Source organism: Schistocerca piceifrons, chromosome 1 (genome assembly GCF_021461385.2).
Source record: "Schistocerca piceifrons isolate TAMUIC-IGC-003096 chromosome 1, iqSchPice1.1, whole genome shotgun sequence".
Classification (NCBI taxonomy): domain Eukaryota; kingdom Metazoa; phylum Arthropoda; class Insecta; order Orthoptera; family Acrididae; genus Schistocerca; species Schistocerca piceifrons.
Genome location: NC_060138.1, coordinates 656,467,818 through 656,488,783, shown reverse-complemented (window position 1 = coordinate 656,488,783; position 20,966 = coordinate 656,467,818).

Here is a 20,966-nt window from a genome sequence, read left to right as displayed (position 1 = left end):
ATGTTGATATGGGTATCTGTCTATTACGAGTGGTTTTGCGATAGTACACATTTAGGTACATTGTTATTACTTTTCCGTGTAATTCAATACATGGTTAGGTTTACATGTGTACACATGTGCAAGAGTTAATAAATACAACATGCGTTTTACATAGTATCAGTAGAAAAATACGAATTTTTAACGCAATCACTCTATTTATCATTCAGAGCCATTAAATAGGACAAAGAATCATGATATGACGTGTGTAGGACATGAATGTGCATAGCCATATGGTTCCAAGCACGAACAGTTGACATTTTAACATAATAAGCAGACAAATGCGGATTCTGTTTGCAAAAATAATCTAATATTGATTATTTCGAATACAGACTGGCCAGACAACTGCAGAAAATCTCAGATATTACATAATGGGCCATGATCTATCATGCTTTTACGCTTTTCACAAAAAATAATATTACAAAAACGATTTACTCAGGTGTTGCTGAATGAGGAAAAGACTGAATACCACGAAAATGCCCATAGATGTATAAAAATATGGCCGGCTCTGTGGCCGAGCGGTTCTAGGCGCTACAGTCTGGAACCGCGCGACCGCTACGGTCGCAGGTTCGAATCCTGCCTCGGGCATGGATGTGTGTGATGTCCTTAGGTTAGTTAGGGTTAAGTAGTTCTAAGTTCTAAGGGACTGATGACCTCAGATGTTAGGTCCCATAGTGCTCAGAGCCTTTGAGACTTTTGTATAAAATGTGAGTGGATATTGCTGTCCATGTGGACACGAGATTCTGTACTAATCACCAATAAAAACTAAGATTCATTTCATCTAGAACAAGCAACAAGTATTGTGATATAACAAAATAAAAGTGATGTTGCTATTCACTGGAAAAGTTGGAATTTGAGATTTCGCTTACTGTTTTATCAATCTCAATTGGCGTAAGAATCATGGCTTGACCATTGTCATAAAATATTGCATTATGAAATGTAAATAGTTTTTACTTGCAGTTTCGTGTGGCTTGAAGCAGTCACAGCCAGAGTGCTATTGATTAAGAAATTGCATTATCGTCTTTCTAATTACTCCATGATCGTAGATACGACCATACCCGGTCGTGAAGTTATTGTTATGACAAAACAATTTCCTAAGGGACCAGAAAGTTCTTAAGGGTGCAAGAACAACTGTAACATCACAGAAAAGGGAAATTAAGTATTAAAGCTGATGCAAGAAGACGATAAAACAGCTTTCTTTTTGTCAATGTAACACGCACATTGGACTGCTGATCTTGGTGTCTGTAATCTTAGCAAAATGCATAATTAAAATGAAAATAATACTGAGGAGATGATAGGGATGAGCAATGCTAAATGATTCAATACTTCCAGAACAAATATTTATTATAACTAAAACATATATAGTACCTTATGCTTAGTACTACAATGACGGTAGATTTTTATGTCCGTTTCATGTCCATTTGGCGGTCTTTTATATAGGCATTGTCCTCTTGAGTCGCCCGTGCGTCGTCACGATAAGTTATAACAGTTCTTCTTTTTACACTTCACTCAAACTTGGACGGAACACGTTTTTATACATTTAGTAAAAATTAGAGCAGACCGTCACAGCCGGCCGGAGTGGCCATGCGGTTCTAGGCGCTACAGTCTGGAGCCGAGCGACCACTACGGTCGCAGGTTCGAATTCTGCCTCTTGTATGGACGTGTGTGATGTCCTTAGGTTAGTTAGGTTTAATTAGTTCTAAGTTCTAGGCGACTGATGATCTCAGAAGTTAAGTCGCATAGTGCTCAGAGCTATTTTTTGAGACCACCACAATCTGAGTCCGTCTTACTTGAGAAAAACAGTACAAGTGTTTAGCGCTCAAGGCTTCATTTGTTCTCCAGCGAACAAAATAGTGAAGAATAGCATGTCGATCCGTATAATTCTGCTTATATTGCAGCCCAGAGACGATGAATTGCATTATTTAGGAAATTCCACGGTCGCTATGCGACGCCTTATTATACATTAATAATTCTTTATAAACAAGTATTTGCCTTCTGGCTGAAAGTGTTAACTATTTGCTGTTTTAATGAAACCAAAAATAGCGAATATCACAGTATGAGAATCTGCCCTGCCTAATCACAACTTCGAAAATAAATACATCCTTCAGAAATGTAGCTGAATACATATGAAAAGAGTTGCTCTGGCTAACAGCATGTTGTGATCTCATCCAACAAGTGTGAAGCAGCGTGATGAAGCTGGGACCAGCGTCCAAGTTTAAACAGTACAAGCTTCAGCCCTGCAGTGTTGCTCTCGCCTCACGCCACGCTACGCTACTAAAATCCGCGGCATCTCACCAGATTGGCTCGCACCAGACACAGTGCCTGAAAGACGCAAGATAGGTCGCGTGACTCCGTTCGGAGATGCGACAAGCGGCCGGCACATGGTATGGTAGCGCGTCCAGAAGTACCTACCTGTTTGGAAAGCAGCGGTGTGCTTTCGAAACGAGTCGATGCGAATAGCAGAAGCGTTTCAGCATTTAGTGTACAATGATGTGCCTTCGTTCCATTTAAATGGCAAAGTGAGTAGCCATAGTGTCGGAAACATTGGAACACAGCAGCCACACTCGAGAAAGTAGAGTGTCCTCAAAGCTTCAAGTGTTTTGCGCCGTTTGCCAAGAGAAGATTTGTTCCCCGTTATTTCGAAAACATGACGAAAATTTTATGTTTCAACTGGACAGAACAGCATCGTACCGGTAGCACATGTAAGAGGATTTCTTATAAGTCAGCTGTCTCAATTGAAGGATCGAGAACGAGGGGCGTACAGATTGAACATTGCTTGATTGGCCTCCAGGTCTTCTGATCTGATTGTAAGTGATTTTTTTTAAAGATCTTTTTCTTAGTGTGGCCTTCCTTCTCAGCAAATTTGGGCGTACTGCGACGACGTTTATCCGTATCCAGAATGATCTGAACGTTTCTTGTGCGTGCAGTGGTGAGCAATAGTTGTAAGAAGTACCTCAGTGTTGTATAGGCATGCATGTAATAGACAAACGCTTCTAAAACTGGATGAATCTTTTGAAAATAAAAACTATGTAGTCGTTTGTAAGTTAACAGTTTATCTCAATGTACTATTTTCATTATGTACAAGATATAAATTGTGATATCAGTTGCATCTTTTTTTAAAAAAAGTCCTGTAATAATTGTGTTTAACTCTTAGTTTTTGAACTATTATCTCACAAAAAGACACGAGTTAAACTTTTGTAATTTTTTTCTTTTCTCTTTATTTTGGTAACTACATTTAAGTATCGAATAAATCAACACTCGCAGGCTTTTATACAAACTACTGGCCCCTTACAGGGTTATTACCTCCGTATAAAAACAAAAATAATTTAACAAACCTGAAAAAGTTGTCTTTCTGCTAGAAATAATGCTCTCAGAGAGGAAAGTCACATATCTAAATATACTATACACTCTGGAAATAGCAGATGGTGTGTTTCGCAGTTGTTTCCGACGTAGTGGGTCTCCTGACGTGAAAATAATAATATATAATAATCTGGGGCTTCAAAAGTTACTAGCGCACAAACAATTATCTTTTTCTCAGTGTGTCCTTTTCAGAGCTGTCGGTTTTAATTAACTCGAAACGTGCATTTGACAGTATTAAGCTGAAAGTTAGTCCGAGTGTTTGAAATTTGCCTTTAACAGCTTTAGGTGGTAGCACCCTGCGTAAAACGGCTTCAGGAATATTAATTACTGGTACGGACTGCGGCAAGAGCACTCTCGAGTCTCGTCCTTCTTTTGTTTAGCTGTAAACCTGCTGCACTTTTAGTAATTCGCTACGTGCTGCTACACAAAAGTAGACGTGCTGCCCATTGACAGAAAGAGTAACGTCATGCGCTTACTTATCAAACCCAAATACATTCCATATCTGCAGATAAAGGACGGTAGGAATTCTGTCAGTTAGTTGCTGTAATTATTTTCTACATGTACTCTACAAACGCGCTTGGAAAATTAAACAAGATAATAGATGTTGATGTGAACCGTGTGCAAAAAGTTGAATGGGCATTGTCATGATCTTGCAGCTGCGATCAACAGTACTTTGTTTTGCTGATAATAATCCGACACAGTAGGATCGCAGTTCATGGCTTGGGAGAGGAAAGACGGTTATAATTTAACACCCCGTCGACGTAGAGAATATTATAAATTGGGAACTAGCTCAGATGTATAAGTAAGGGGCAAAGAACCAACCGTGGTCTTGCTATAGAAGCAGTCCCAGCATTCTTCTGAAGGTATGAAATTTGAATTACGACTTGAAACCCAATCATCTCTAATACGAGCCTCTTGGCATACAGCACAGGTGAAGGGTCTCTTTTTTGAAATTCCGTAATTGTCTCTCATTGCGAAGCACAAGTCTGAAATTTGGCTCTGTGGTGGCTCTGTAATGATGCAATAGCTTGGCGCCCTGCGACATCACTTTCTCGCTCGGCGTCGCTACAAACAGCAACGTTTCGACAGAAGCGAAAAAAGGCCAGAGCTTGAAAGTACATGTGAGGTGTAAGGGGGTCGATGACCTTACATTGCCACCAAATTTCACCACAGTTCTGCCCAACGCCACTGTGGACGTGTCACACATTGGGGAGGTCGTCACACCCCCTCTTACCCACGTTTCACCCCTTATTTTGACGCCTCTGCAATGGAGGTCAGAACCGCGCTGTCCAGCGTTGAAATCACGCGGTTTTCACAAGGGTGGCCGAGGACAACATTTCAGACACGTCGCCGCTCAGCATCCACACCATTAGGCTCAAGGGGGATAGTATAAAGAAACTTACTGGCAGATTAAAACTGTGTGCCGGACGGAGACTCAAACTCGGGACCTTTGCCTTTTGCGGACAAGTGCTCTACCATCTGAGCTACCCAAGCTGTGAGGGCGGGGCGTGAGTCGTGCTTGGATAGCTCAAATGGTAGAGCACTTTCCCGCGAAAGCCAAAGGTCCTGAGTTTGAGTCTCGGTCCGGCACACAGTTTTAATCTGCCAGGAAGTGTCGTATCAGCGCACACTCCGCTGCAGAGTGAAAATCTCATTCCGGGGATAGTATAAAGGTCGAGACATTTTGCGGTCGAAAACGACACTTCGCAGTGCGCATTAAAAAGAGTTTCTCTAGTAGACAGAGCACATTTTTTTAAACCATTAATCTTTTTCTGCTCTGCCAAACCTATTTTTATAACTTGTGTGGGAGAGAATTCCGAAACTCTAAACTTACATTAGAAGGCCCAGTATGCTTAATCTACATTAAATTAATTATATTTATCTCTGCTGCCCTCTCATGGTACTTAAAGAATCTTCCCTAATCGCCTGGAAGTACTGTCGGAAGTCAGTAACTGACAGAATTACAAAAACGGCCAAGTAGCAAGCAACGCGCACTGTGCAGGAGAAGGCCGGTATTACACTATCAAATTTCTTTGTCCAATATATTTGTTAAATATCTTTGTCAAAGAAATTTGATGGTGTAATAGGGAACTTTGTCAAATGTTGTCAAATATTTGATCAAATCTAGGGCCTCGCTGTAGATTTGATCAAAGAAGTCGCTTGCCTTCTGTTCACTGCAATGTGATATGTTACCACATGGAGCACTAGCATCGCTGCAGCGTTCTGTCATCTGTAGTGTTTTTATAAACATTGCCGGTAAATACAATTGGTGTGTACCGACAACTACAAAATTAATAGAGGTGTATGAAGCTGGTGGGGCCCTTTACAACGTGAGGCACCCTGAATACAAAAATAGATTAAGAAAATTGGAGACCTGACCTAACCTAACTCTCTCCTGTAGCAAGGAATCGGAGGGTTACAGTGAGCCTGTCTTCTGCAGATATAGCAGTTCTTAAGTGAGTATTGTGCTTTGTGATATGAGGATACGCTTCAGTGAGCACATACAGAAATGTAATTGATGTACGACTTGACGTCCGCACTATAAGCTCACGTAACAAGTTTAGTTGAATGCTTTTATCGTGTCGTCGTAAAACCCACGGCTTCACTCAGGTACATTAATTTTTTCCCCCCTCCTCTCTTCCGCATGTGCACACAGTGCAAATGTGGTACATGCAACTGCTGCGGTCAATAACAAGTTGTCAGCCATCTTGAACTTTGACGAAAAATATGATGACAGTGTAATACCGCTTTTTAGGGCCACGTCAAACATCTTTGCCAAATATATTTGACGAATATTTGATCACATCTTTGAGAAAGAAATTTGATAGTGTAATACCGGTCGAAGCTACGAGGGGTCACGGTGGTTCATGATCGATCATACACACCAGAAATTCAAGCTGAATTGTCAAAACTGGGTTAACGGTGTGCACGCTCCTGTCGTCAACAACCTGGATGTTATAAGGAAGCATGAGGTGAGGTGATTACGGTCGTTAGACAAGTACGAATGTGAGCGTTCACTCGACCACTTTCACATAGTTATAGAGAGACAGAGTATAGCACAGTTTTTCTGGCCGTAAATGTAGCCGGTCGATGCTGCAACCGAACAAACCGGTTCACACGATGTCAATTGACGAACAGATCTTTAGCCTGCGAAGGTTCAAATGGCTCTGAGCACTATGGGACTCAACTGCTGTGGTCATAAGTCCCCTAGAACTTAGAACTACTTAAACCTAACTAACCTAAGGATATCACACACATCCATGCCCGAGGCAGGATTCGAACCTGCGACCGTAGCGGTCGTGCGGTTCCAGACTGTAGCGCCTTTAACCGCTCGGCCACTCCGGCCGGCTAGCCAGCCTGCGAAGGGCTATGTCGTGTACACTAAGGCGCAAAAGTCATGGGATAGCGAACTGCACACATACAGATGACGGTAGTACCATGTACGCAAAGTATACAAGGGCAGTGCTTTGGTAGAGCTGTCATTTGTTCTCAGGTGATTCATGTGAACAAGTTTCCGACGTCATTACGGCAGCAGACTTTGAATGCGGAATGGTAGTTGGAGCTAGAAGCTTGGACAATCAGTTTCGGAAATAGTCAGGTTATTCAATATCCCGAGATCACCAATGTAAAGACTGTGCCGAGAATACCAAATTTCAGGCATTACCTCTCACCACTGACAATGCAGTGACTTTCGCGTAACGACCGACAGCAACGGTGTTGGCGTAGAGTTGTCAGTGCTAACAGACAAGCAACACTGCGTGAAATGACTGTAGAAATCAACGTGGGACATACGACGAACCGATCCGTTAGGAAACTGCGGCGAAATTTGGCGTTGATTGGTTATGGCAGCACACGCCCGACGCGAGTGCCTTATCTAACAGCACGACATCGCCAACAGCCCCTCTCCTGCGCCCGTGACTCTATCGGTTGGACCCCAGACGACTGGAAAATCGTAGCCTGGTCAGATGAGTCCCGATTTCATTTGATAAGAACTAATGGTGGGGTTCGAGTGTGGGGTAGACCCCCACGAAGCCACGCACGCAAGTTGTCAACAAGGCGCTGGTGGTGGCTCCGTGAGGTGTGGGGTGTGTTTACATGGAATGGACTGGGTCCTCTGGTCCAATTGCTCCGATCACTGACTGGAAATGATTGTGTTCTGCTACTTTGACACCATTTGCAGCCATTCCTGGACTTAATGTTAACAAACGACGATGGAATTTTTATGGATGACAACGTGCCATGTCACTGGGCCACAATTATTCGCGACTGGTTTGGCGAACATTGTGGACAGTTCGAGCGCCAGACATCAATCCTATCGAACGTTTATGGGACATAATCGAGGTGTCAGCTCGTGCACAAAATACTGAACCTGCACATTTTCTCAATTATGGACGGTTACAGAGGCAGCGTGGCTCAATATTTCTGCAGTTCTTCCGACGATTTGTTGAGTCCATGCCACGACGAGTTGCTGCACTATGTGGAACAAAAGAAGGTGAGACTTGGTACTAGGAGGTATTCCATGACTCACCTCAGTGTATTATTTAATATAACGTGAATGTCGCCATTTGAGAATGCCACCACCGAATTTCTGGACGTAGGATCCATTGTCTTACGAGTTTTTGGACGCGTTCGCAAGCTGACAGCGGGGTGTCTTAAATTGCACCGTGCTACATTGGAACGGGCTGCATTTACCATGTATCAAACACTCAAAGGATAAAGCCCCTGTCCCGACGCTAGTTTACGAGGCATAGCTGTAAAGTTTTAGCAATCATATTGCAAAGGTAAAGTCAAGTAATTAATTTCTTGCTTGTCTTCAGCTATATGTGTACAACCCTGATATGCAGTGAAATCGCCCGCTCCTGTAACGGTAGCACAACGCTAGAGGATTCAAAACAAAATGGCACAGCCCGATGAGAAAGAGGATAATTCGTTGTCTCCATCGGAAGGGGAATAACACTGCAACAATTGTATTAAGTTGATGAAAGTCTGCGGCAACAGTGAACGCAGTACTTAGGTTGGGCAGGCGCTTCCAGTATGGTCATATAAGTCAGATTGACGAATAACGGAGAGCCAGACCATCTCTCTCTCTAGAACAGGGAATCACATTAAAAGTAGAAGCCATGCTGCTCGAAATTGGCACATCACAATCGAGCCGATAGTCAAAAGTGAAGCCCAGTGGTGGACAAGTTTTCCACGTCTTGCACAGTTTGAACTGAACAAATTTCAATTTAATTTTATGCATATTTTGCAACTTTAAACGTGACTGTACTCAATACAATCGAGGTGTGAATTAAAAGACGCCTTCAGTCACTATTTTTCGTGTTTTATTCAGTACACGATGCATTTCAGACCCTGTGGGTCCATCTTCACGTGTAATTCGTCTTAATACATGCTTTATTTGTTCTCTTGAATGAGAGGAAATGCATATTCCTGTCACGAAAAGGTTTGATGTTAGGTTACGAATTTCGTAAGTCAGACGCGGAAAATATGTGCGAAGTAGTGGAAAAGATGAATTGTGTAAACTTACCAAATAATCCAAGAAAAGCGTTTTTAACGTTTTAACACCAGCGTAAGTTTTTTTCTCCATCGTTTCTTGGATTATTTAGTAAGTTTACACTATTCATATTTTCCACTATTTCGTACATATTTTCCGCGTCTCACTTACGAAATCCGTAACCTAACATCAAACTTTTTCGTGACAGGAATATGCATTTCATCTCATTCAAGGGAACAAATAAAGCATGTATTAAGACGATTTGCACCTGAAGATGGACCCACATGGTCCGAAATGCTTCGTGTACTGAATAAAACACGAAAAATTTTGACTGAAGGCGTCTTTTAATTCATACCTCAAGAACAAATTTCGATGCCTGCTCAGTTCCAATACTACACACACCATTTAAAAAGCCGCCAAATCGAGGCAGCCGCGGAAATGTTGCAGCTGTGTCAACGGCCAATCCAGATGACCTCTTTACCCATCTGACTACCATGGACGAGCGTTGGGGTTATCACTGTTGCTCTGAGGAGAGGGCATAAAAGCAAACTGTGGGACCATGTGGATGCCCCACCATCGAAATAGGCAAATACCCGGCCATCACTAGACAAAGTGACACTCGTTTTCTGGGACTGTCATGATGTGACGCGACAGAATGCCAATCCTAAGGGCCCGGGTTCGATTCCCGACTTGGTTGGAAATTTTCTCCGCCCAGGGACTGGGTGTTGTGTTGTCCTAATCATCATCATCATCTCATCCTCATCGACGCACAAGTCGCCGAAGTGGCGTCAGATCGAAAGAATTGCTCCCGGCGAACGGTCTACCCGACGGGAGGCCCTAGTCACACGACATTTATTTATTGAAGTACAGTCTAAACGAATCGTGCAAAGATTCAGTTGCCTCACCAACAATATATTTTTGCTCACTAAGAGCAATCAATTAAAGCGGCACGTTTTTGGAAATTAGAGACGGAAGTCTTTCCTAATTTTTTTTTCGCCACTACCTGTACATCTCATGTTTGAAAAGAAACTTGTAGAGCATGTTCACATCTAATTTCCTGATTTGGATTTGAGTCCTGGGTGCTGATTCACATAACTTCTGTTCGGTTTCTCTCAAATCTTTAGATCGCTCGTTCCACCATATCGCAGAAGCTACAAGATTATGACGGAATTTTAATTTTGTGTAGATTATCAACTGAAACATTACTTTTTATTATTGACTTTCATTACCAGTTTCTCAAAATGTTGCAAAGGGAGCTACAATAACGGTACTGGTGTTACATCCTCGGAGTTTTTCGTGGTGGAATGCCTAAATAAACGCTCCTCGGTTTTCTGTACCACCACATCTCGAACGCTACGATTCTCTACTGTTGCAGCTTTCACCTACGTCCATGAAGTCCATCATACAATGTTGTGCTCAAAACGTACATTCTCAAATATTTATTCCTCAAATTAAGCCTATTTTGACACTGGTATACTTCTTTTGGGCAGGAATGCCCCCATCGCCTGTGCTGGTCTGCTTTTTATGTCGCCCTTGCTGTGTTCGTCATAAGTTAGTTAGCTCTTTAGGAAGTAGAATTCCTTAACTTCGTCTACTTCTTGATCACAAGTTTTAATGTTAAGCTTCTCTCTGTTATCAGTTCTGCTACTTCTGATTACTTTCGTCTTTCTTCGGTTTACTCTCAGTTCATACTATGTGCTCATTAAACTGTTGGACAAGCGATTTCGTAAATTTAGTCAGTGGATTCTCATTAGATGATTTCCTCCAGTGAGAGGAGATACTAGGGAGAGAGTAAATAGCAGTGAGATATAATAAACTACTTATAATGTCACAGTGCGAAGACGTCACATTTCTTAAGTGTTGAATCATGAATCCTTTTTACTTAGGTCTAACAATTGATCTCCTTCCCCTTAAGGAACTAGTAGTTTTCTTGATAATGTCAGTTGTTATTAGGCATCATGTATAACTACTTTTTTTCAGTGTATCGTAAGCTATAGAGATTAATTACTGACAGTCATCTTGCCGCCAGGGATGAGATTGTGATCTGTCTCTCCTTCCCAAGAATAGTAAGATCCTATTTTTTTTATTATGCTACAAAAATTTTGAAGACCCAGAATGAAGTTTTCACTCCACAGTGGAGTATGTCCTGATAGGAAACTTGCTGGCAGATTAAAACTGTGTGCTGGATCAAGATTCCAACTTGGGATCTCTGTCTTTCGCTGGCAAATGCTCTATCTCTGTGAGGAGGTGTCGTGAGTAATGCTTGGGTAGCTCAGTTCAGGTCTCGACCCGGCATGTAGTTTTGATCTGCCAGGAATTTTCATGTCCGCGCACAATCCGCTGCAGAGTGAAAATTTCAATTTGGAAACATCCCCCAGGCAGTAGCTAAGCCACGTCTCCGCAGTATCCTTTCTTCCAGGAGTGCTAACTCTGCAAGGTCTACAGGAGAGTTTCAGTGAAGCTTGGAAGGTAGGAGACGAGGTACTGGCGGAATTAAAGCTGTGAGGAGGAGTCATGAGTGGTGCTTGGGTAACTCAGATGGTAAAGCTCTTGCCCGCGAAAGGCAAAGGTACCGAGTTAGAGTCTCGGACGGGCACACAATTTTAATCTGCCAGGACGTTTCAATTTTGGAGATATTTAGTACGTTACTATTTTAACTTTTTCTAGGTAACAGATCACGCCACGTGATGGTTTTATCTTTAGAAACTAGTACATTAATACTTCGCTCTCTTTCTTAACAGCTTTTTTGATTTTTCGGGTTCCGTACCTCAATCGTTGAAAACGTAACCCTCAGTGTGGGATCACTTTATTGTCCGTCTGTCTGTCTGCCCGACTGTTTAGACCCCTGTTTCTCAGGGATAGGGTGAGGTTTCATGTTGAAATGTATGTCGTGTACTAAGCTCTATAGTCCCTTGACGGTGTGAAAATTTTAAGCTTCTAAGTCAACGCAGTGCTAATTTATGTCACATATTTCGATACACGCCAACTCATTCATCAGAACCTGTAAGGTACCTCCTGTTGACCTACAATCATGAAATTTGACAAGAATCAAGTTTTCACAGTGCAAGTGAAGCCAAAAATCCGAAAATTGTTGATTTGTAATTCTATCATATTGCATAAAAATATTTGTTTGCCATTTGTTGTCCATTTGTCTGTCCGTCCGTTTGTAAAGACCTCTATTTCTGAGAAACGGGAAGAGGCGTAAAGTTGAAATTTACGAGTATGTTAAATAGCATGGTCTATTGTGCTTGACGGTGTAAATGATTTAAGCTTCTAAGTCATACAGCTATGTATGTAACATATTTTGATGCTTACAAACTAACTCTTTGAAACCTATAGAACATCTATCTACATAGTTGTCGGTCTTCAAGTCCTAAGGGTAAAGCGCGTGCCTCTACACAGAATGGTCGAGAATCGAACCTCGATCAGATCACAGACTTTTTAATCTTCGTTTTAACGTAGTCTTCACCTCTCAACAGTTTGAGGAGTCGCCAGAGACAACTCGTGGTTGGGCTTCCACGTTGAGCTGTACGTTTCGTTTCCCCGGTTGGATAACTGGGGATAGGTTAGGGCCACTCGAGTCGCCGAAGTGGCGCCCAATAGAAAGAGCTGCACCAGGGCACTGGGCCGCACGAATTTATTAATGTGTTTATCTGTACACAGAATTACTTTTGTACGGAAGCGTTCGAGCGCGAGCCCTACTCGCACTTGCCCTGTTTTTTATTTTAACTGGAGTAAGATCCTTGTTGTAATAGTGCGGCGGACACTGGTATTCTAAACTACTGACTGCTTGTTCGTCGCGTACATCAAATGACGTATTTCCGTTCAAACTTCTGCTATTATGAATCTGGAATTTGTGATGTAACAAAATACAAGTGATGTTGTTATTCAATTGAAAAGTTGGAGTTTGAGATTTCGCTTACTGTTTTATCAATCACAATTGGCGTAAGAATCATGGATTGACCATTGTCATAAAATATTGTATTATGAAATGTGAATAGTCTTTACTTGCAGTTTCTCGTGGCTTGAAGCAGTCACAGCTAGCGTGCTATTGATTAAGAAATTGCATTATTGTCTTTCTAATTACTTCATGATCGTAGATACGATCATACCCAGTCGTGAAGTTATTCTCATGACAAAACAATTTCCTAAGGGACCAGAAAGTTCTTAAGGGCGCAAAAACAACTGTAACATCACAGAAAAGGGAAATTCAATATTAAAGCTGATGCAAGAAGACGATAAAACAGTTTTCTTTTTATCGATGTAACACGCACATTGGACTGCTGATCTTGGTGTCTGTAATCTTAGCAAAATGCATAATTAAAATGGAAATAATACTGAGGAGATCATAGGAATGAGCACTGCTAAATGATTTACTATTCCCAGAACAAATATTTATTATAACTAAAACATATATAGTATCTTAAGCTTAGTACTACAATGACGGCAGATTTTTATGTCCGTTTCATGTCTATTGAGCACTCTTTTAAATAGCCATTGTCCTCATGAGTCGCTCGTGCGTCGTCACGATACGTTATAACAGTTCTTCTTTTTACACTTCACTCAAACTTAGACGGAACACGTTTTTATTTATTTAGTAAAAGTTAGATCAGCCCGCCACAAATCTGCGTCCGTCTTACATAAGAAAAACAGTACAAGTCTTTTAGCGCTCAAGGCTTCATTTGTTCTCCAGCGAACAAAATAATGAAGGATCGCATATCTATCCGTACTTTTCTGTTTATGTTGCCGCCCAAAGACGACGAATTACTTTATTTAGGAAATTCCACCGTCGCTATGCGACGCCTTATTATACGTTAATCATTCTTTATAAACAAGTATTTGCCTTGTGGCTGAAAGTATTAACTATTTGCTGTTTTAATGAAGCCAAAAATAGTGAATATCACAAATTATCTATAACATGACGGACAGACTCAAGTGACTCAAGCGTCTGCAGGTTATGTAATTGCTATCAGCTGGACACATCGAACCATATTTTCACTTGCCGTTTTAGCAAATTCTAAGACAAACTAGAAAACGATTGATGGACACAGTCGTGACTTAACTTTGCGTATGACAATGAAGTAAGCCGCATCATCCGTCGACACTGGTGACACGTCTTTCAACAGTCATTCTTTTTCGAAAGACACATTTTGCAAAGACTATTGTGATTGGCAACCAAAGCCTGATAATGGAATGTATACGCCAGGATGATTGAACTAATATTTTGTAGAAAGATGCTGATATCTTGTGGTCTATGTAAGACGCTGAAAGTGGACAAATTATTAAAAAAGAAATACTAACTAATGTGCAGTGTTGAGCAGAATTAACTGTGTGGGTTAGAAGAAATGCTATCCTTTACCCAGAGGTTGATTGAAATAATTTATTCACTAGGCATGGTCCTTGTGGAGGAGGTATGTTCTTCTTCCCTCTGACCTTTGACTTTATTAGCCCTGTCAGTTATAAGATGACCTAGTGTTTAGCGTCGACTGCGAACCACGGTGCAACCTGGCAGTTTTCATATTGTCTAATGTGAAAGAAGCAATACGTAACAGAGAAAGTAGTAGAAGCGACCGAGAATTGAACGTTGGACCTCTGAGTTTAATATGCCGACACTTACCTGTTTCTTGTAACGTGGATATACAGTCTGTACAAATTGCTGAAAGCTAGCCATATTTCGCTTCTGGCCGTAGAAGTTTGTATTCTGGTATTACAATTTCGGCGTTACGTAATTGTCAAGCATAACGAATTGGTGCCATGTCACAGCGTAGATGTAAGTAACGGTATCCTCGTAGGGTCGAGTTCAGCTTTACAGCACTGAAAGCAACAACGGTGACCATAAAGCGTTCACTCGTGCTGTTTCTCAAGCATGTTGTAACACATCCGTGCTTGACATCTGCGTAAGGTCTAAATTGTAATAGCAAATAAAAACTTGTACAGACATAAGCGGAAGATGACATTCTTTCAACTTACAACTTACATACTTAAATGACGATCAGATTAACCAGTATAAAAGTGCGGTTAGAATATCGTATCAGGGTGAGTTTCATACAAATATTTGTCTATAGTCAGCCCGCCATTTTCTCATCAGGACTGCGTCTGAATTTTATGGAAGGGAGAGTTTCCCGCACCACTCAGATACACACACACACACACACACACACACACACACACACACACACAGAGAGAGAGAGAGAAAGAGAGAGAGAGAGAGAGAGAGAGAGACTTCCATACCAGGCATTTGCAAGTGACTACAGGATACTGTTTAAATTATAGCTGGAACTGCGTTATATGGAAATATCGATGTGACCTGTTAGTTCAGAGCCTCAGCTGAAAGGCAACAAGTGCTCCATGTGGAACACATTATTCACCTTTGCTTACGGCAACACAACTTTGACCCACGTGCGCCCACATAACTGTCCTTGGTGCTTTGCCAGCGCACTTGTGTTTTAATAGGCCCTCGCTCTCGCTAACGTTTGGTAGTCTTGTTAGCGTGATTCGAACAGAGTAAAATGCTTGCTCCTGTGTAAATTTTGCTGCCATCCGTGGCTTGACCGAAGACACCGTTTACCTCTTCCTTTTAGCACGCCAGATTGTTCGATATGCTGGAGTAAACACCAAAGACGTCATGCCATTTTGCGCCGTGCCAGGAGTTAAATCGATTCTCGGACAATCGATTTGCTGTTCATTCAGCGTAATGATGAAGTTAAGGACCGCCAGAATTTCTCTTGCACTCCATGAATTGTACCGCTGATCACAATAAATGACATTTCGCACAAGAAATTTATCAGTTACAATAGTTAAGTAGGTGTGTTCTTGCTAATTTCTGATTACAATTTTCATGTTGAGAACGTGAAATCATCTCTCACTGAATTGACAAGTCAGTCATAGGTGTCAATGACATCAGTATTTTATTTCCCATAACTGCTCTGATTTCACAATTTTTCGTTCATTGTTAATAAACCAAATCACAGATCGGAGCGGCTGGTCCCAGCGGAGGTTCGAGTCCTCCCTCGGGCATGTGTGTGTGTGTGTGTGTGTGTTTGTCCTTAGGATAATTTAGGTTAAGTAGTGTGTAAGCTTAGGGACTGATGACCTTAGCAGTTAAGTCCCATAAGATTTCACGCACATTTGAACATTTGAACAGATCGGAGTGGTTGACGTTGGTCTCGTATCGATGAAAAAGTGTTGAAAAATCCGCCTGTCTACGCTGATTTAGGGTTTCTGTCGTTTCCTTGAGTCCCTGCAATACGATGGTTGCTTCAGAAACGCCTCGGTCCTTTCGTTGTCTCCTCTCCCACCGAACACGTGACCCGCCCCTATTGATCTCGAAGCGGAAAACTGGGCTGTTAATAAATAAAGTTTCTGTGTTAGTAGGGTACTGTTGTCTTTAACCCGAAGTATGGTTTGCAGTGCTTTACTGCACATATCTCTATTGGACGTGATATGCCCTTGCCTTCTTCCGACCTTTGAACTGACTTTCCCACTAAGTTAAAAGGAGGCGTGCAGCTTAACGTGAAATCCGAACCATGGGGCAACTTGGCAGTTTTCATGTACGCAAATCACTACCACAGGTGGAAGAAGGAATAAGTGAAAATCCTAATAGCGACCGAGATTTGAACCCCAAACCCGACACTGAAACTTTCAAGTGCAGCAAGTGACGCTCGCTCGGTTTGGTCACAGATGCAGCAGGCCATTCCTTCCGGTTGATTCCTGCCGCCTGGAGAGAGCCTTTAACAAGGTGAGCGTGCATTGTCGTCTTCAAAGATTAACCCATCGCCGGAATGTGAGCTGTACGGGTGGATAGAAGGTTGAAGGATCGTTTTCCGGCTCTGCATTGTCCACAATGAGAGGCCTCTGACGTCTAAATATGAATCTGGACCAAAACTTGATTGACACACCTCCCTGCCGAAACCGCCAGTGCATGCCTGAGACGCTCGCTGGAACCTGACCGCCTCCACGCTCTTCTGCGGTGACCGTCAGGCGCCAGACAAGTCTTGCACTCGTCTGTGAAGAGAATCCGACGCTATTTATTTATTTCATATGTCATGTTCCGTAGAACCAAATAGAGGGGGAAGTCTTCATGGTCATGCAACGCGTCACTACATGTAATTATAATAGAAGAATAATAATAAATAAAATGAAAGTTTATGAATCCTATGCAGACGACGAGCCGTAAGTTTAAATAAACAACCAACAACGTAACACTAGAATTAGCTTACTTTTTTAATTTTTCCAGCTCTCCCTCGACAGAGTAGAGGAAGTGGACCATGAGGAAACTCTTCAGGTTAGACTTGAGACTGCGTGGATTACTGCTAAGATTTTTGAATCTTTGCGGCAGCTTCTTGAAAATGAATGCGACAGAATACTGCACGTCTTTCTGCAAAAGAGTCAAGGAAGTGCGTTCCATATGCAGACTGGATTTCTGCCTAATGTTGATTGAGTGAAAGCTGCTAACTCTTCGGAATAAGCTGATGTTGTAAACAAGAAACGACATGAAAGAAAATATGTCTTGAGAGGCCAGTGTCACAATTTCCACATTGCTGAACACGGGTCGAGGATCGACAAGAGGTTCACGAACTTACACTATATATTGCACGACCGCCCGTTTCTTAGCCAAAAGTACGCTTTTTGAATCAGAACAGTTACTCCACATAATAATACCATACTTCATAAACGAATACAAATAAGCAAAGTAGACTACTTTTCATGCTCACGTATCACTTATTTGAGATACTATTCTAATGATAAATAAAGCAGTTGGCTCTGAGTACTATGGGACTAACTTCTGAGGTCATCAGTCCCGTATAACTTAGAACTACTTAAACCTAACTAATCTAAGGACATCACACACATCCATGCCCGAGGCAGGATTCGAACCTGTTACCGTAGCGATCGCGCGGTCCCAGACTGTAGCGCCTAGAACGGCCCGGCCACCCCGGCCGGCTAGATAAAGCAGTATTTAGGTTTTGAACAAGATCCTGGACCGTAGACTTTTCACAACAGCTTACTATCTATCTGACCGTCTAGAAATTTGAAATGTTCAGTCTGCCGATTCTGTGTAATCAGAATGTCAGTTTTCTGAATGTCGTGTTATAGTTCAATTTTTTTATCTTGGCGGCTCGCGCATGCCTGTCCAGACGCGGGAGATTGCTGCGTTGCCAGTTGCAAACGACGCACGCGCCAAGAGAAGCAGCGCCATAGTAGAGCAGAGAGACGAAAACATTGAATATGATGTTGCCAAAGCAGCGAAGCAAAGAATTGCGTCAGACAATCAAGTAGCTCGGCAACGTACGAGCCGAAATTCTGCTCTAAACTTACGTTTAGGGGGGAGCGTGCAGTTTATGAAGTAAAGCCACCACGGCCGCATTACCCCTTCGCTGTTACAGAGACGTGCTCCCTGCATTCCGCGCTGTGCGCGATTTTGTCATCACTGCACTGCTCGCCTGTGCAGACACATGGTGTTCCGACTGCTTTGACACACTTACCATTCGATTTCACAAAAACTATTTGGCCCCAAAATTTGATTTTTACACATCTTCTTGACTGATACCTTCCCCCCATTAATGACTTAATTTTGTTTCGATGTTCAACGCAGTTATTGTGCAGCATTAAATGTAGTAAACCATTGCACGAAATTTTGAAGAGTTTGCAGAGGTAAAAGTCAATAGCGTATACTTTCCGTATGGTCGATTTTAGCTGCCACAATGTTGAGAATGAAATGTGGACAAGATACCTAAATTTCATATAAAATTTACTGTAGAACAATATCTCATTTAATTTAAGTGCCAGATAGGTGTCGTATGTAATATTGGGAAATATTCCATCTTTAGCGACTGTAATAAAACTTTTTTTTATACCAGGGTCATTTCGCTTTTTTCTAAAACGTTCTGATTTAAACAACGTTGGCGAAGTACACAAAACTGAATTGTGGATGTAATAAAACATAGAAACTAAAATATATTGCCAGTGAGGCGCAGTGCGCAAACAATTTGTGTTTGTCACAACGGACAGCAAATACTTGCCAAAACATAAGTCGACGAAAACATTGAATATGATGTTGCCAAAGCAGCGAAGCAAAGAATTGCGTCAGACTATCAAGTAGCTCGGCAACGTACAAGCCGAAATTCTGCTCTAAATAATACTTTTAATACTGTCGCAAAAGAACATATCTCAATATGAATAGTAAAACAGTGACTGCGGAAAAGAAGATATACAAACCAAACAGATAACATGAATATTGTATGTGTGCCTTTTCACTGTTTTTAATTGCTGTGAAAGGAAATATTGGAGGATACAATTAGAAAAACCGAAAACTTATTATGATTATAATGAAGAGAGAAAGCACTAGAAATTTCAAAAAATTACATTCAAACGAATAAAATTCATGAAGTAAGACACTTCGATGTTGTTTATAAATAAAGAAAATAATTAGGACCAAACAAGGTTTTTTTTTAAATTTTTAGTTATTTATTTTTTTTTTAAACTCAGATCCTTTCGGTTGGTAGCCAAACACCTTAACCATTACGCCAACGTACCTCGTCGTTTATTAGGCTTCCTGGAGGACTCTAAAATAGCACGCGAAATACTGACAAACACTATTGGCATGACTATAAATTATTCACGTTTCGTCGGAGTACAATAGGAAATAAACAATTACCGCTGTTCTTTATTGCGAAAAAGCGGTTCGTGAGAATGATACAAACACCTTTCCCTGCTATCGCCTGAATTCAGAGGATTATTGCTTGATTGGTTTAATTAATTGATAGAATATGAAGCAATTGGTATAAAGAATGCTTTTTCCAAACTTTGCATAAAAGAAAGTCTGCTACAAAACATTGCTTTTGTTCAATTACTTTATTTATGACTGAACGTTTCTAAAACTGAAGACACACGTCCGTGCTCTGCACTGCAGTCGAGCTCTGGCAACATGTTTCTCTGTTCATTGGCTGACTGTGTTTTGTGAAGTCAGATGCGCAGAACGAACCTAAACACGGCCGCCGTCATAAATGACGCGCACTATAGAAACCATCAAACGACTCTTACTGTGGTCTAGCAGCAGTTTATTTTCTACAAACCATGAAATTATGTCTTGAACTGCATTACTTCATAATGTGTCAATACTGCACATAACACGTCCAGATTCCAATGCAGATATTCACATGCTGTGCTTCACACACCACGGTGATAGGCTGTTGTTCGTAATCAACACCGAGAGGCCAAATCATGTGGACGCGCTTGATAACTACCTGTTCGACAAAGATGCCTCTGAAACTGCAGCGAGTTGTTCTGGTGTGTTCTTTTAGGGGTACCTACGAGTCATAATATGTGTTTAGCCACGGTTGACTTGTACAAGGAGTACAAGTTGGCAGTTGTCATTGAAGGTAAAATCTTCTACGTTACTAGGGCGCGTCACGTTCCTTCTCGTATTTCTTCTTCGCCGGTCGACGTTTCGACGCCTCTGTTGAGATTCATTTGGGATCTTCTGCACACCGTCACTGTAGTCGACGACAATTTAGCGGGACGCTTCCCTTTCTGAATATCCTCCTTGGCTTGAAATGATAATGAACTCATAGTCGAATCTAGAAAAGACGCTTATACAGTGTGGTCCATTGATCGTGACCGGGCCAAATATCTCACGAAATAAGCGTTAAACGAAAAAACTACAAAGAACGAAGCTTGAAGGGGGAAACCAGATGGCGCTATGGTTGGCCCGCTAGATGGCGCTGCCATAGGTCAGACGGATATCAACTGCGTTTTTTAAAATAGGAACCCCCATATTTTATTACATATTCGTGTAGTTCTAACATTCTGCGTGGTGTCTGTTGTTCTATATCGTGTCTCCCTACCGCTTTTGCGCAACGACGCTCTGAGCGTGTTTTCTTAGGGAATTGTCTAGTTTGAACCTGAGACCTGTTGCTGGTAAGGAGACGTCAGACCACACATGACATGTAGAGTTCAGAAGAGTTCAGTGAGACTAGCGATGATATAACCAAATACTTAATGATTTCAGCGTCAGCTCCACTGCACTCCCTGTAAAAGAATCTTAATAGTAACTAAATTTAGTGGAAGGGGTTCA